The sequence below is a fragment of the Polypterus senegalus genome, chromosome 4 (genome assembly GCF_016835505.1).
Source record: "Polypterus senegalus isolate Bchr_013 chromosome 4, ASM1683550v1, whole genome shotgun sequence".
Taxonomy (NCBI): domain Eukaryota; kingdom Metazoa; phylum Chordata; class Cladistia; order Polypteriformes; family Polypteridae; genus Polypterus; species Polypterus senegalus.
The window spans coordinates 172465840-172483620 of record NC_053157.1 but is presented as its reverse complement, the minus strand read 5'-3'; positions in this window follow the sequence as shown (position 1 = coordinate 172483620).

The following is a 17781-nucleotide window of genomic DNA, read 5'->3' as shown; positions in this document are numbered from 1 at the left end:
TCCACAGTGTAACATGATGTGCAAATAATAAATTAATAATAGAATTAAAATTTAAATTCAAAATGAAAACACAAACAAGACATTGTGCAAAGACAAGACAAAGAAGTAGTAGCAATATTGCCGTGTAGTTAGCAATATGAACATTGATGCAATGTATGGTATTTGCAATCTAGATACATAAATATAGTCAATAGACATGTAATATAATAAATAAATAATAAATAGATATAGATAAAACAGAAATTATCAGTGTATGATAATAGTTGTTTAAGACATGTGTAAACAATGACAGGTCAGAATGTTTCACAGCAGAAGGATATCCACAGTGTCAAAATACTTACAGGTCAGTAGGAGATTTTCAGTTCTTTTTCTACATGCACACTAGTCTTTGCAGGAAAGTGGCTTGCATGTATACAAGTTCTGTTTTTAGAGGTGGTTGAAGCAGTGTGGAAGATCCCAGGGGGCAGCATGGTGTTAAGGAGTCTGACAGCTTGTGGGTAAAAACTCTCTTGCAGCCTGGCAGATCTGGCTTTGATGCTGCAGTATCTTCTCTTGGATGGCAGAAGTGTGAAAAGTCCATGTGTGGGGTGTAAGGGGTCCTGCACAATGCTGCAGGCCTTGCGGACACTGAGTTTGTAAAATATGTCCTGTAGTGAAGGGAAAGGTACCCCAATAATGTTCTCTGCTGTCTTCACTATCCTTTGCAGGCGCTTGCGGTCAGATATGTTGCAGTTGCCATACCACACAGTGAAGCAGCCGGTTAGAACACTCTCAATGGTGCCTCTGTAGAACATGGTGAGGATGGAAGGGGGAAGACTTGCTCGCTTCAGCCACCTCAGGAAGTGTAGTCTCTTTGTTGGGCTTTCTTGATTAGTGATGAGGTATTATGTGTCCACGTAAGTTCCTCAGTTATGTGCACACTGAGGAACTTGGTACTCCTAACAGTCTCCACGTCTAAACCATTGATGCTGAGTGGGATGTGGGTAGGATGTGATTTTCTGAAGTCCATGATTATCTCTTTTGTCTTGTCAACATTGAGAGATAGATTGTTGTCTTCACACCATGCAGAGAGCCGTTTCACCTCATCTCTGTAAGCTGATTCATCATCCCTGATTATCAGTCCCAGCATAATTGTATCATACGCAAACTTGATGATGTGGTTGGTGTTGTGCATTGCAGTGCAGTCGCGAGTCAGCAGGATGAACAGCAGTGGACTAAGCACACAGCCCTGCGGCGCTCTAGTGCTCAGTGTGATGTTGCTGGAAGTGTTGCAGCCCATCCTAACTGACTGAAGCCTCTTTGTCAAGAAGTCCAGAATCCAATTGCAGAGGGTGGTGTTCAGGCACAGCCTGCTCAGTTTTACAACCAGCTTTTGAGGGATGATTGTCTTGAAGGCAAAGCTAAAGTCTATTTTGAAAATTCACTCTTGTGTAGTTTTATACTGTAGTCATGGATGAACTGTAAAAAATTGACTGTAATTTTATCAATGACTATTAAAATATGTATAGCTTTATATTTAAACTGTCTTTTGAATTGTATAGCTCCTTTTGAAATTTGCTGTTTCAGACCATGTCAAGTATACTTCTAAGGTCCTCTTAGCGTTTGCCATGGTCCTTCTTATATAAGAGGAAGATTTTTCTAAATAAAACATTTCAGCTGCTAGAAACAGAGTGATATTGTTAACTATAGCAGCTGAAACATTGCTATTTGATCATATTAAGCACATTTTCTAAAGCGTATTTTTCCAATTTTTGTGGTTAATTTGGTTAGGAATTTGTGTGTAGAATGTGTCAAACCGGAAGAAAAGTATTAAATACCAGCTTTTACAACGCGCTCAATTTAAGTATTGTAATTAAATGAATTACCTATTTCCTTAATTGTATTTGCATTTTCAAATAAATCCCACCCAACCATATAGATGTTATTGCATAAGTGGCAGTCTTTCTTTAATTTGCAAATGCAAGCAATTCAACCCTTTATACCTTTAAAATTATACATCAAATAGTATAATTTGTCTTACTTTAGCAAGAAAAGATAATTCGATGTTTTATGATTTGCATATTTACCAACTTCAATAATACATAACATTTTAAAGTGCTTAAAATACCCCCTTGAATATGTAAAGGAGGCCTCCTGCTGTCACTTGTGCAGCTCATAAGAGGAGTTTGTGTTTGGAGGCAACTGCATATTCAATTTAATGTATTTCTAAATATTTAATAATACATAATGTGTTGCTTTAAAATATTTACGGAAGTACTGGCATAAAATGTGGGAAACATTTTTTAAACAATAATATTTGAAGTTTTGATAAATGTAATGCACTGTCACTTTTAATCTTTGTTCACAGGGAAAAATTATAAGGTGAATTCTTTCCTCTATTACCTTATGTTCTGAAGTAAATTAACCAAAGGCTAACCCACCCTGTAAAACTTATACAATTCATAAGCTTATACATATACAATTCATAAGATTATATACAGTAATTCTTAAGCCTTTGATGATTAAAATTAACTCTCTTTTTTGTGACATCTATTACATATCACAGATCAACTGAGTGATGTTCTCATAACTCATTTTCACTGATATTATGTTTCCAAATTATTCAAAAATAAATAACAGGGTTGATCTTCACAATATTTTGATACAATTGGCTGTGTCTTTTTGCAGAACAAAACCTAAAATGCTCAGATCTTCTTAATCCGATTCAGGCTCACAGGGAGCTGGAGTCTATCCAGAGAACACTTGTGAAGGAAAACCTGTACGCAGGGAAAATGTACAAACTCCATAGAGAAAACAACTGAGCATGGAATTTAAACACAGGACGGTGGATCTAAGAGGCAGCAATACTTACCAATGAGCCACTGTCTTCTTCTTTATCTTCATGTTTTTCCACTGCTATGTCGGGTCAGCATTTCGACCAGCCTTCTCCATGCAGCTTGGGCCTGCACTCCCTCCCAGTCAGGCCATTTTCCTTCAAATATACTTTTACCTTAGTTATCCACCTCCAATGTAGCCTTTCACACTTTCTCTTCCCCTGTACTTCTATTACTATCCCTCTTTTGCCCAAATATTCACTGTCTGTCCTTATCAAACGGTACATGATTCTTTGATCGCACAATACTCCTCCTCATACCTTCTTACAATTGCTCCATCTAAAATCCACTCTGAAGATTATCTCTGCATTCCATCCTCCATCTTGGGCTTGAACATATCTAATGTTTTCAATAGCTCTCCCAGCAGGCTAACGTCTAAATCCTGATCATAATTAAAGCTCATATATTCTGTCTTCTTCTTATTTATCATTCATACTCTATCTTTCAAAGCCTTTCTCCATTCTTACAACTAACTCTCCAGTTCTTCGTTTCTGGTGTTACGCAACACATTGTTATAAGCAAAACGTATGCACCAGGGGGATTGGTCTTTTACCTCACAAGTCAACACATCCATAAGCAGATCAAAGAGATAACGATTTAAAGAAGATCCCTGGCATAGGCCTACTCTAACTGGAATCTTGTGTGTTACCTTGACATTGCTTGCTCATGCTATCTTACATATTCTACAGTAGACAATTGTCACTTACTTCTCTAGTACTCCTTTGTCTCTATTGTTCCTCCAGACCTCTTGATTTAGCACTCTTTCATATGCTTTCTCCAAATCAATAAATACCATATGCAAGCCTTTCTGTTGTTGTTCTGTTGTTCTCAATGTACTCTACCATGCTGTTTGATAAACAGCTACCAGTATGACCTATGAAAACCTGAATTTGTAGCTGTGAATGATCATTACTTCTAAATTTATTATTATTATTACAGTAGTTAGTGTTTCCTAATTGGTTTAAAATTTTGGAACTGTACTTTATGAGATTTACTTTATTTTATTTTACTCTATATTATAAAGGGAATCAATTACATTCAATGACTTTTTTAAATTTACCTTTTGGCTGTTTTCAATCATAACTGTAGAATATATTTCCAAACCTTTGCTTTCTGATATACTGTATACTTAGTTTTTACTAAACAAGTACAATTCCATGAAACCAACAGCCTTTTTTACACCCTGTGAGGAAAAATATACCAACATGATTACAACCAAAAAACATTATAAATAATTTATTTACTGTAAGGCTTCATTACAATGCATATATCACAGACTAGAAGTACATAGAATACTAAAACTTCATGCTCTCCCTATTCTTCTCAATAGCAGAGAAAAGAAAAAGAATAAATGTGCAGTAATTATGCAGAGATATGGAAATATCCAAAAGGTTACTCACGGTTTTGCAAGCTTAGGTAATTAAGGATATAGTTAATGAACAACTGCTTGATTATAAAAGCAATTTGTCAATTATTCCTCATAATTTAAATGTAACTTTTTCTAACTTTAATCAAATAGAATATTCTTTTCCCCCTATTTTAATGTACGTTTGCTAGAACTCTTCCTAATGAGCAGGATAAAATGGTTTGGTGGCAATCGACTGAACATTAAGCATCAATGTGACTTTGCACTTTTCCCAAAATAGAGGTGCAACAGGGTTATGGATTATTGTGATTCCAAGGCTATTTGATAAATGTGCAAAAAAATTTATGCTAGTAGGGTCTAAACATATATGACCCAGTGGGAAGTGAAGACATCCTTCTCCAGTAGGATCTTAACTGATAAACGTTTGAAGTTGTGATTGACTGAGTTTTGTACAATGTATAATTCTTAGTTTAATTAAACCGTATTTTGCACGTATTCCATTTTTAAAACTGTTATGTACTTTTTCAGTCACTACTGATTCCATGGAAAACATGATTGCTATTTTAAACTGATTCAGGTCGGGTCAGGTTGGTGAGCATGCATTGGTACAGTGCATTGCCACACTCACCACATGACAAAACTGCTTGGGATCCTGGTTGGCAACCCCCCAGACAGACACGCAGTCAAGTCCCAACCTCTGGAAATAACCATCTATCTGCCACAGCCAAGTGTTATGTGGGCATCATCGTGGCCTAGTCCAGCCACTTAGGTCCTCAACAACGAGGATCCTGCAAACCAGATCACCTTTGGAGAATCGCACCACATGGCTGTATTGTCATAACTGATGGTCCCTCACAATGCAAGTAATGTGCCTCATTCGGGAATCTGTGACAACCGCTCATTCAACACAAAGTCATAACAGAGGTACTCAAGGATTCTCTGAAGACACACAATACCGAAGGAGTCCAGTCTTTATCTCGGGTTACTGAATAGCATTCATGTCACACAACCATATAGCAAGACAAGAAGAACCAGGACTCTGAAGACTTGCCAGAAGCACCACACACCCCTTTCCCGTGATCTCATGACCCACTATGCTCTCCCGGTCCGTCAACTGACTTCACAGGAAGAGTCATCAGAGACATGAATGTCCTGGATATGATGTTAAACTGCTTTAATAACAAAACATTTATCTGTTGGCATTGGTCTGGAATGCTTGGATTCTTCACACTGTTGATATTTGTTCAGTTAACACAGCAGCTGAGCTGTAAAGCAGTTATGCATAGTGATATGCTAGTGATCTGCACAAACCTGAATTTGCAGTAAAGCTTAGAACTTCATAAAAATTAGCAAAGCAAATGGTGCTTTGCAGCTAGCAAAACTCACACAATTGACATAGGATGAAAAGTGTTTAGTCCCTGTATCTGATCATTCTCTTGCTTGAATTCTGCATACATCTGTGTGTCATTTAGTGCTTCTCTAGTGAAAAAAGACCCATTTCCTGCTATGTGTAGGCATTGTGTTGAGTTGTATGACCTGAGTTATAGTTGTTCTGGTAGTGCAATGTCTGTTTTGCCAGTTATAATGACAGTATTGTTGAGAACAATTCTACAGTTGTTTCCAACAAAGAAATGATACTCAATATATATTCTCATCTGTAGGAATGCTAGGTAATAACAAGAAGTGAGCTCCTGTGTAAGTTGTTTTCTTGCAGGGAAAATACAGTAGAAGTGTGATCGAGGCTTTATGGAGTAATATTCCTTGGTCTTTATACCAAAAAAAGATCAGTGTGTTTCACATTTTGTGATTGCATTATTTTATGCAAAACAACTTTCACATCAATTTTCTTGAAACTGTATGCAAAACGAATGCTGTTTGACTTGTGACCATTGATGACCACGTATCTCCTATCTTGTAAGAATGAAGAAAATGGAGTTCCAGGGCTGCTGCTGCATGCCGTTCAATTCATATATTTGCAGAGCAAGACTGAGCTTGTGTTGGTAAAATCTTCACTTTGTTGGGATGAGTCTTGTCTCCTGTCCTGCTTATGATTTTCATAGTTTTAGGGGCATATGGATTGTACATTTGTTCTTTGACAATGATGTTGGCCTTTTGTTTTCATCAAGTGGTGAACTTCAGTAAGTAGTTAAATAGCTTACAATTGACTATGAAGCAGATGGAATGAAAAATCAGCACATCCAAATCTGAGGTCAAGGTCCGAAACACAAGTAATCATTTTCTTCAACAACAAAAGGACCTGGTCATATTTTGATTTATATTTTGCATTTTTTATTTTGTGGTGTTGATTGTGTTGAGCATAGCTTCCTTTTGCCTCTATAAGTCTCTGTTCAGTTTCAACAAGTTCATGTACTCCAAGGACTTATTCAGAATTTAGGGAAATTTTGTAACTGAGACTAACCAGTGAAAATTTGTGAGTTATTCCAAATACAGGTTTGACAACTGTATAAGAAATTTGGTTTTTGACTACCTCCTCCTATTTGCTAATATGATGGTACCCAAACATCTAGATTTTATTACGTGATGCTTCAAATTTTTCACAAATGTTTACTTTTTATTGTATCTGAGTTTGTAAATAGCTACTTTGCTAATATATATATATATATATATATATATATATATATATATATATATATATATATATATATATATATTGTGGTCCCCGGCCGGGACGCCCAGGAGGACGAGAGGAGGGCTTGTGCCTCCTCCAGACCGCGAGGGGGCGTCCGTCCTGGTTATGTTGGGGCCTCGGGTACAGGGCTTAGAAGCCCAACCCTGTAGGGACCCGAGGTCACCGCCAGGGGCGCCCCGATGCCGGTTTATCCCGTGTGGTTCCGGGCCGGGGATGGAGCCCGGCCGGGACACCCAGGAAGACCAGAGGAGGGCTTGTGCCTCCTCCAGATCGCAAGGGGGCGATCGCCCTGGTTGTATAGGGGGCCACGGGTAGAGGGCTTGGAAGCCCAATCCTGTAGGGGCCCGTGGCCACTGCCAGGCGGCGCCTGGAGCCTGAGGAAACCTGGAGCCCAGCACTTCCGCCACACCAGGAAGTGCTGGGGGGAAGACTTATTGTGGCGCCCGGAGAGTTGCCGGGAGGACAACCGGCACTTCCGCCACGCTGGGGCATGGCCAAGGAAGGAATGCCGGAAACACCTGGTGCTCATCCGGGAGCAGGATATAAGGGGCCGCCTCCCTTCAGTCGAGAGTGGAAGTCGGGTGGAAGAGGACGGAGCTAGCGGGAGGACTGGAGGCGGCCAGAAAAGAGAGAGAGAGAAAAGAGAGATAGAGGCATTGTAAGGCCTGAGGAGAAACAGAGGCATTGTAAGGCCTGGAATTGGTGAATCGGTGCAAGAGGCACTGGGGAGTTGAGCGCGGGACCTGTAAATATTGTAAAATAAAAGTGTGTGGTGAAACCAACGATGTCTGTCTGCCTGTGTCCGGGTTCAAGTTCACAATATATATATATGGTAGAATAGTTGACACTGCTGATTTGGATCTCCGAAGAACTAATCAGCTTTAGCAAACCTAATATGTGTCCATATGTGTCAGAGCTGCTAGCAGCTACAAAAGAATTACTTCATGTGTCCATTTCAGAGCAAAACCATGTTTAGCATTCATAAATTTCAACACAACACAATTTAGAATATAAGGTTTGCTTTTTGATGTCTCTTTACTTTTCACATTTTATTGTCATATAACACTGAATCACAGTCTGTTTAATTGGGCATTTTGACACTGATCAACAGAAAAAGCCTCTTTAATTTGAAACAGATCTCTGCAAAGTGGTCTAAATTAATTGCAAATATAAAACATAAATTAATTTAAGTATTCAGCCCCTTTAATATGACTCACCTACATAATCACTGGTGTAGGCAATTGGTTTTAGAAGTCACATGATTAGCTTAAAGGAGATCACCTGTCTAAAGAGAAGAGATTTCAATTGATTAAAGTAAAATGGACCTTATCTGAAAAGTTGAACTTGTGGTAAGTGTAAATAAAAAGAAAAAAATGCTTGAAACTGGCTGCTTGTTATTCTAGGACATCATGACTTCATTTCTACCAAAATACTTTATATTAAGAAATGAGATCATATATAATATTTAACTTTGTGCTTTGTTCTGTGATAACTTTTTATATATAAAAGGTCATATTCTGCAAACCAAATGTTTAGACAAGACTTTTAATGATTAACTATCTTGGGACCTCTGGATGTTACCTAATGGCAGAGGAGTATTGCTAGAATATGCTCTATATAAATGAATCTAAGTAATTATGGAGCTCTTAAGATTAATCAAACTTGCTGTGGACAACCTTGCTGCTCACAAAGAGAACCTGTAAAATTTGGTGCAAATAAGGGATGTCCTTGGATTTCTTTTATAACAATGACTCAAGATTTTTATTTACTAAATATTTTGAGCAAAATAAGTATTGTGGCCTTACCTATACAATGAAGATAAACAAACACTCAATGTAACTGTGTGAAAAGTTGATTGAAAAGTACAATTCAGGGGATGAAGAGAAGAACATATATCTTCATTACTGAATATCCATTGTACTTCAATTAAATCAATTATTAAGAAAAAGTAAGAGAATGACACCTGTAAATCTGTCTAGAACAGGCTATCCACGAGAAGATGAGGCTACCATGAGATCTATGATAACTCCTAAGGCGTTATAAGCTACACTGGTTGAGATTGTAGAGAATGTGCAGACAACTGTTGCCCAGGAGCTTCACTAGTGGCTGCTTTATTGGAGTGAGGCAAAGAGAAAGCAACTGTTAAAAAAAAAAAAAACATACACAACATCTCTGGTAAAGCTTGCCAGAAGATACAGGATAAGCTCTGAGAATACTGGCCTTCAGACTAATTGCTGCATTATGCTAAACATTATCAAAAATATGATATGCTTACCATGAAGTATGTTGGTTGCAACATCATGTTGTGGGAATGCTTCTCTGCAGCAGGCTCTGAAATTCTTGTGAAGGGAGAGAATAAAATGAATGCAGAAAAATAAAGGGAAATCCTGGAAGAAAACCTGAGGCAGTCTGTAAGAAACCTGTGCCTTGGGGAAAGGTATGTTTTAAAGCCAGACGACCCCAAGCATAAAGCCAGAGTTATACAGGAATAGCTTAAAAACAACAATATTGATGTCCTGGAGTGGCTGACTCATAGTACAGATCTCAATCAAATTGAGAATTTAAGGCTGGACTTGACAAAGACTATTCACTTACAATCTACATGCCACTTGACCAGAGCTTCAGCAGTTTTACAAAGAAGAACTGGGAGAAACTGAGATGTCCAGATAAGCAAAACTGATAGACACTTTTCGGCACAGACTCAATGCTAGAATTGCTGCCAAAGGTGCACCTACTAAATACTGAAGGATTGGAGGATGTGAACAGTTACAGTATGTGATCAATTATTTAGTGTTGTATAGTCATAATTAAGTAGATCACTTTTTAGAGAGATGTTTTCATGTTGACATTAAAGTCTTTTTCTGATAATTAGTGTAATAAAAGTCAAACTGAATTTGCTGCCAAGCAAAGTTGTATAACAGTAAAATGTGAAAACTTCGAAGGGTTAAATACTTTTTATAAGCACTGTGTTCATAAATTACTGCAGATTTGCAGATTTCAATGTAGCATGATATTTTTTCCTATCCTTTTCATTTTTACTGTGCAGTTGTGCCATGTGCCAAGTTGGTGTTTTTAATCTTCTTTTACAACATAGAGGCAGTAACAGTTATAGCATAATTTAATATTTTTGCATGATGCCTGCTGGATGTCAAATTAATATCTAAAGCCGTGGATATTAGATATATTTCGATATTTGAGAATTTCACAATTTCTCTTACTCTTGATTTTAATTTCCAAAGACAGGAGTATATTTGCTATTCCAAATATTTTGCCAGAATATTTTTATCAGAATTTGTATGGAACAATGCTTTGATTTCAATTTAGGGAGAAATATTTAGAAGAGGTCATATTATTTTGGATGATTCATTTTTGAAGAAGCAGCAGCAGAGATAAATGAATTAAATTAGTTCCAAGAACTCACATGAAATCACTTCTAGTGCTTTTATTTTACAAAGCATCGTTAAACTTAAAATATGAGGACAATTCAATTTTGTCAAGCCAGGGGTGCAATCAGCTTTTGAAAATTGAACAAAAACATGCTGAGCTTGTGAATAAGCCTTATAAATTATCGGCTTGTCAGCTCATATGCCTACAAGCTGGCAGGGCTATTAATAAGGTGAGATCATGCTCAGGGGCCCTGGTTACTGACCCTAAGGTCATAAATGAATGCTTTAGATAGTGTTACAAAGAATTGTGTACATCCAAAGCTAAAAAGGATATTAATATCTAGTTAAAGCACATGAAACTGCATGAATTAGACAATGCCTCCCATGAGACCCTGAACTCTGCTTTCATATTCCAAGAAATCTGTGGTGCTATTAAAACATTTCCTAATTCCAAGGGCCTTTGGGCATGATGGATTTATTATTGAATTGTGTAAAAAGTACTATTGAAAAAACACACACTTTCTACTAAGAATATGCCCTCATCTGTCTGAGTCGCATGAATTTCCATAAACGATGTATGGGCCTAATATTCCTCTTTTGGTAAAACAAGAGAAAGAAAAATCCTACTTGTTTTCCCTTGTTATATTGCATTATTGAACACTAACCTACAGATGTTTAAAGTATTACTGCTAAATACATTAAATCATTGATCATTCACACGGATTTACCAATTACCAGATTTGTATTTTTTAAGGATAAGAAGCTTATTAATATAATTTATCTAAAACTGTTGAGGTTTCAAGCATGCTACATTTCCTTTAAACATGAGACAACATTTGACTAGTTGGTCTTTTAATGTTATTTGGACCTGGCTACTTATGTTTTTCTCATTCCTTGTCATTTTTCATGGGTTAATCTTCTATAAAAAGAAAACTGTGTTTGTGTTTAGAGGAGCTTGCTTACTCCTCCCTCAGTCCTAAGAACTGAGGACAACAAAAATGATCATATTGATGGTTTGTGAAGACGTTTTTTGTTGAATAAAGCTTTAATCTGCACATGCCAGACCTTAATGTATTCAGTTCAAAGTGACACATTGCTTAATTTGCTTATAATTTAGTCATATAAGTCAAGTCTTGCCCAGATGTCAGAAAGTTTAAGTCTAACATATTTAAATGTTATTGAAATATATTTTCCTCTAGATTCAGTGTCAACAGTTTTAAAAGCACTTTTTTTACTTTTTCACTTTAATTTTAGTAATAATAATTTGCTAGGGCAATATAAATGTGGCATAGAGTGGGAGAAAGGTATGCACAAAACCTCCACAAAGAGAAAGAAGATAGAGTATGGTAAGACAGACAATGAGCTGGTGTGTTAATTGACATATTCAGTGAGTTTTTTATAACATGTTTTAACCTGTACCAGTGAATGATATTGTTAACTCAGCACCACAGCAATCAGCAAGGGCACTAGCTGTTGCAAGAGCTGGGGAAGATAAAGGGTAACAGGTTAGTGCAGGTGAAGGGTAGCATTTTGATTTGTCTGACAGAGATCAGTGGTTGGACAGCAAGGAGAGAGAAGTGAAAGGCAGCTCCAGCTCCATTGAGCGATTTAATGAGAGCAGGGCTGAAGGCAGCGAGTGGAATCTGTGTGGTGATTGCTCTCTCGTCTGCTCAGCAGTGGATTTAGCAGAAGGAGAAGCCACCTGAATGAGCAGGAGGAGGAAGACTAAAATGCACGTGTATTTAGAGCAAAGTAAGATGCCCAGGGAGCTGTGGCAGCTGTTGAGGGGTGGCTTGGATCTGCTGGAGGACTGGGAATTCATGGTGCTTCATTATGGAAGAAGGAAGGTGCATTGGTATTCGTGAGACAAACAAGGTGCCATTAGATTTGCTGGTGGTCACAGGTTTTTGATAGGGGATACGACAGGCTGCAATCTTGAGGTCGCCCAGAGTCTTGAAAAGGACTGAACAATTAAACAAGGGAAAAGAAAGGATTTTACCTTTCCACCATTATTGGTTATTGGAGTTATAGTATTTTAAATATCCTATAATACTGACTTTATTTTAAAGGCATGTATTTTATTGGATCTATTTATTTGAACTGTTTATTTGAATGCCTTGTATTGAATATTTTTGTACTTTTTATTCTCTGTTACTTAATAAACTGCCTATGTATTTCCTATAAAGTCTCACTTGCCTGCCTCATTCAACCTGAACCATCCTCAGATATAGCTACTGATGTCCCAGATAAAGGAGAGAGAGAGACATCTGTACACCAACTCAGCATGAAACTATAGTTGGTTAAAATCTGTTAAACTTTAGAGAGTCATCTGTGCTACCAAACTGGAAATGCGATGACTGAATCTAGTCTACTCATATTTTGCACCACACGTTAGTGGTAGGTGTGGTGTCCCAAAAATGCAAAGGACATGAACACCAAAGAAAGAAAGAGGATGTAACCCTATGATTAAATATGTAATGTGCTTTGAAGATGTCAAAGAGAAGATACCAGGGGTTCCAGTACCCCTACCTAGTCACAGAGCTGGTATATAACAATATATAGTCCTACTGACCAATAGATGGCATCAGAGTTCCATAGGAAAGAAATCTGTCCCAGGTTGTCCATTTAACTCTGGTGGCAGAAAAGAGACACAGGTCCCTAGTGTTCCCATCTTAGGAGAATAAATTCATATTGCCCATTCATGGGAATACACAGGTAGGTAGTTGCATTAGAAGGTGCACAAATGTCTCACAAGTGCATCAGCCCTCATCAGTATAAACACAGTATCTAGCTCATGCATGCATGAACAGACTTATTGTTTAGCAACAGTAGAGGAGATTATTTGATAATTTACCCAACTAATTCAAGCTGAGTGAAAAAAAAATCAGGTTAGAATAAAAACCCAACCTCCCTCTGGGCAAGATATCAGGAGAGTGAAGTCAGTCATCCAGCTAGCAGTGAAGGCTTCATTGCGAGTGTCTCATACCCATCCAGCTAAATACTGCACCAAAATATTTCTGATATTACTGAGAACACATACAGATAAAGATGAACTCCACACTGAATGTTCAATCTGCTCTCTGTTTGTCAAAAGATCATTTATAGATTGGGAGTTCTGAAATATGTTCACTTCAGGCCTTAAGCCAACAGTACAGATAGCTGTACCTACCAATAATGTACAGTTAACTTGTTCAGAAAAATATATGCTTTGAAGGACTGCATTAGGAAACTTATAGCAATTAAAAAAATCATAAAACTGGATTGACTTTGTTTACACAAGTCAGCCATTTCTGATTTGAGTTTATTTTCTTTAGGCCTCACTACAGTCATTGCACAAACAATATCAGCAGCCGCGGCTCAGCCACAGAGTGAGTGGGTAATAGTGAGATGGGGGTTAGTCCCTCGGCACTCTTTTTACCAATTTAGAACCACAACACAGCACTCAACAGGATGTGTCAGCCATGTTGTGGTGATTAAATAGTGCAGAAATGTGCAATTCAGCAATTAATGTTAAAGGCTTCTTGGTGCAAATCTGTCCAAAACTGAGGCTAAATTGGACTTCTTGACCAATAATGAAGAATCCACTTTATTATTACATGTTAGTACTAACAATATCACTTTGCAACAGTCTGAAATAGTATTAAAGAGCAACTTCACATATTTGTGCACCAAAGCAAAAAGAAAATGCTGGAATGTAATTGTGTCTGTTTCATTAGCAATATTATATAGGTTGGATATGGTCTACAGCAGATTGTGTTATCTTCAATGGTAGCTGAAGGATGCCATTTGCAAATAATCCAGATGATTTTTGGGATCCTAACTTGAATGGATAATTTATTTCAGCATAATATATGGCAGCACTTTTAGCTTTTGGACACAGCAGGGATTTTGCCAGATTGTTGACAGCCTGACTCATTTTCATAATCTCACATAATACCTAATTATTAATTATGAATTGAGATACAGAATTTAAATACTAGTCCACTAAATTAATCTGTTATCTCTATTTAATTATGTTTGGTTTGTTTTTGCTCTTACCAATAGTATTGGTATATTAAAACAAGGACAGTGTGACATCTGGATTTTGCCTGAAAATATGTTGATATGTTGTTCAAACATAATTATGGAAAACAATCCAGATCAACTGACATCTAAGTATAAAGTAACTCTGAAAGAGGGCTTGGATACAGTAGCTCCCCTTTAAACAAAAGTAATTAACAAAGAAAAAAAACCCTGCTTTAATGATAGTACTTCATTTCTTAATTTAGAATTGTCAAAAAAGTGTGTGTATAGTAGGTGGAGAACAACAAGGTTATATATGTTCCGAATTATGTGGACAGAGAGTATTAAAAGGTAAGTTAAATATATGTTTTCCTTCTGACTTCTGAATTGCATTGAAAAATACAGTGACTACAATCATTAGGAATGCAGAACTTCTTTAATTTATGAAATTGACAATATCAGATCCTAGATTTCAGTGCCATTTCAATAACTAGACATTGTGTTGTTAAACTCTGTTAAACTCACTTTAAAAATTTTAATTTAAACAGATCAGGAAGTCATAATTTTTAAAATTGAAATTTCAACATATCCACAAGACCAAGTCCCAACAAAGCTAGTGTAAAGCTCAATGACTGCTTTTAAAAATAGAGAAACTGGAGAAGTGAATTTAAAAAAAGGACAGAAAATAAGATTTAATTTAGTTGATGAAAGAACACAATAGTAACTGAGGCTAGAACTTATATTTTTTATGAATGCAGGAAAGATTTGTATACTGGTAGCACTTTAAGCATCTCCCTTCAAATAAATACAGCAAAGACAACTTCTTTGAAGAATAAAGCAACCACATTATGAAGTGCACTTAGATTTAGGCAGGAAGCAAAACGGTGACCTAAAGCAATTAATTCTTCTTTTTAAATAGCCCATTAGCTGCACTCAACTGAAATAGGACAAAATTCAATAGGATGCATTTTGCATTAAGAACAACAGCACACTGTTCAAAACATTTAGGGAAAGTATTTGTTTAAAAAAACTTCTGTAGCAGTTTTAGACTTTTTGTTCTCCCTCTGTGAAATTTAAACTGAGGTGCTTTTTTCATAACTCAACAAACCTGATTAATAGCATCTTCAGTCTGCCTTTGGTTGAATGATAAAGCATGCATAGCCAATCTGAATTCAAAGCTGCATTCTTAGAATATTATCTATTATGAAGAAGAAGAAGAAGCGGGCTGCTAGGGTGGAGAAAAGAAGAGCTGCTCAGGAAGCAGCAAGCGCATTAACCTCTGAGCAAGCGAATGCTCAAGTCAAGTGTATTCGTGCAGTGCACCGTTACTGGAAACATACTATTCTTAAATCCACTTAATTTAATTAATGGATTGAGAGGCTTGAGACAATCACAGCAACCTTAGGAGCAAGACAGGAAATAGCCATGGATAGTTTGCAGTTCATTACAGGACTTAGTTACACAGAGGTCAATTTAGAATGGCCAATTTAGCTATCCAGTATGCCATCGGAGATGTAGGGAAAGAAGCGATGGACCTAAAACAAAATCCATGCAGACACAGGTAGAATATGCAAAATCCACATGAAAAATGACTCGATGTAGGAGTCAAACCCAGGACTCTGGATCTGTGTGTTGGCAATATTGCTCATAAGATAGGAATAGACCTTTAAGACCTTCAGATTGGATAGGTGTTCCTGATTTTTAAGTTAAAGGTGAAGATGGATCCCATTCCTGAGCTTTCCCTAAGATTATTGAAGAGAAACTCCATCAGTTAGCTAAACCTCATATCTAGGAAAGGGAGTAACGATTTCATTTTGGAGCAGTGGCTTCATCTTGTTTACATGTGCTTGTAGAAAAGGTTTATGACCGTATTATAAAATTAGGGAAAAGTGAGTATGGACTGAGAACTGTCTAAGCATGTGTCCATCAGCCACCAAAGGTGACAGGGTTACAATTGTGAAATTTAATGCAAAAAAAAAAATTTGCAGCAGTTGTGTGAAACGGTATGTGAAATGAGCTAAACATAACTTTTTTGCATGTAACTGCTTATAACCTCTTACCTGATAACTTGTACGAATGCAGAGAATGGAGTTACGAAGCCACTGCTATGTGTCATTTCAGTTCAAATGTTTGCAGAGAAAGAGTTGTGTTGGCATTAACTTGATTCCATTGGGGTCCCCCCGATGCTGTTTGTGATTTTCAAGGATAAGAACATCAAGGCACAACTATTACCTTGAGAGTATTCAGCATGGGAACCTTAAGGACTTCATTAATGCTGTTTGCAGATAATGTTGTCTACCTGGCACCATAAAACTGATCTTTTCTGGCTCTTTCTCTAGATTGTTTTGTGCTGTCTGCATAATTTATACAAACTTTCAGACTATGGGTAAAATCCAAACAGATCAAGACATTTCATCAGCCAATGTTTAAGTTCCACTTACAATTCACATAATAATTAATCTGCACAATGCTCAAGTAAGACTTTTTTTCTTATTCATTGACTATTTTGCAGTACTGTTTTCCTCAACATTACTTTACCATGGGTATGCAATATTTCAGATCACCTCATTATATAAAAAAATATACAGTTTCACCAATTTATGACAGACTATTGATTTTATATTAAACTGGCCACATTTCATTTTTATACCCCTTTGGAGCAGTGAAAATGGACTTTGAGACATATACAAGCATTGGAACTGTTCTTGGATTTGTTCATAGATTAGATTTTACCTTTGACTTGGACTTAACTCTCTCTGCAGGTTTTGTCATTTTATTAAAATTAAATCCTCCGCCCTGTAGAAAAATGGGTTAATCACTCAGTTAATTAATTATCAGTTTCGCCTTTGGCAATGCTGGTAATTAATTAAAATAATTAATAAGACACTCAACGAGGGATGCCAAATTAATGTAGGATGAGTGAGGCATCTCTGTTTCACGTTGCAGACCAGAAATATGAAGAGATCTGTACAATTTATGAACAAGGTTGATAAATTGGCCAAAGTCTATATTAAATATTCTCACTTTTTCTGTTGTGGTTCAAATGTGGCAACTTATTTTCAACAAATAATCCAAACCCACTTGTCAAATTAAACAAAATAATACAATTTTTTTATAACATAGTAATATACTTATATCCATCCATCCATTATCCAAGCCTCTATATCCTAAATACAGGGTCTGCTGGAGCCACTCCCAGCCAACACAGGGTGCAAGGCAGGAAACAAATCCTGGGCAGGATGGGCACCAGCCCACTGCAGGGCACACACATACAAACATCCCCACACACCAAGCCCACACTAGGGACAATTTAGGATCGCCAGTCCACCTAACCTGCATGTCTTTGGACTGTGGGAGGAAACCGGAGCACCGGAGGAAACCCACTGTGGGAAGCAGCCCGGACACAGACAGACAGACATCATTTTAAAGTCCAACACACGTTTATTCACAATAATATTAAAGTGCACAACCCAGTGCCGCAGCACCAATCACCCCAATAGTCTA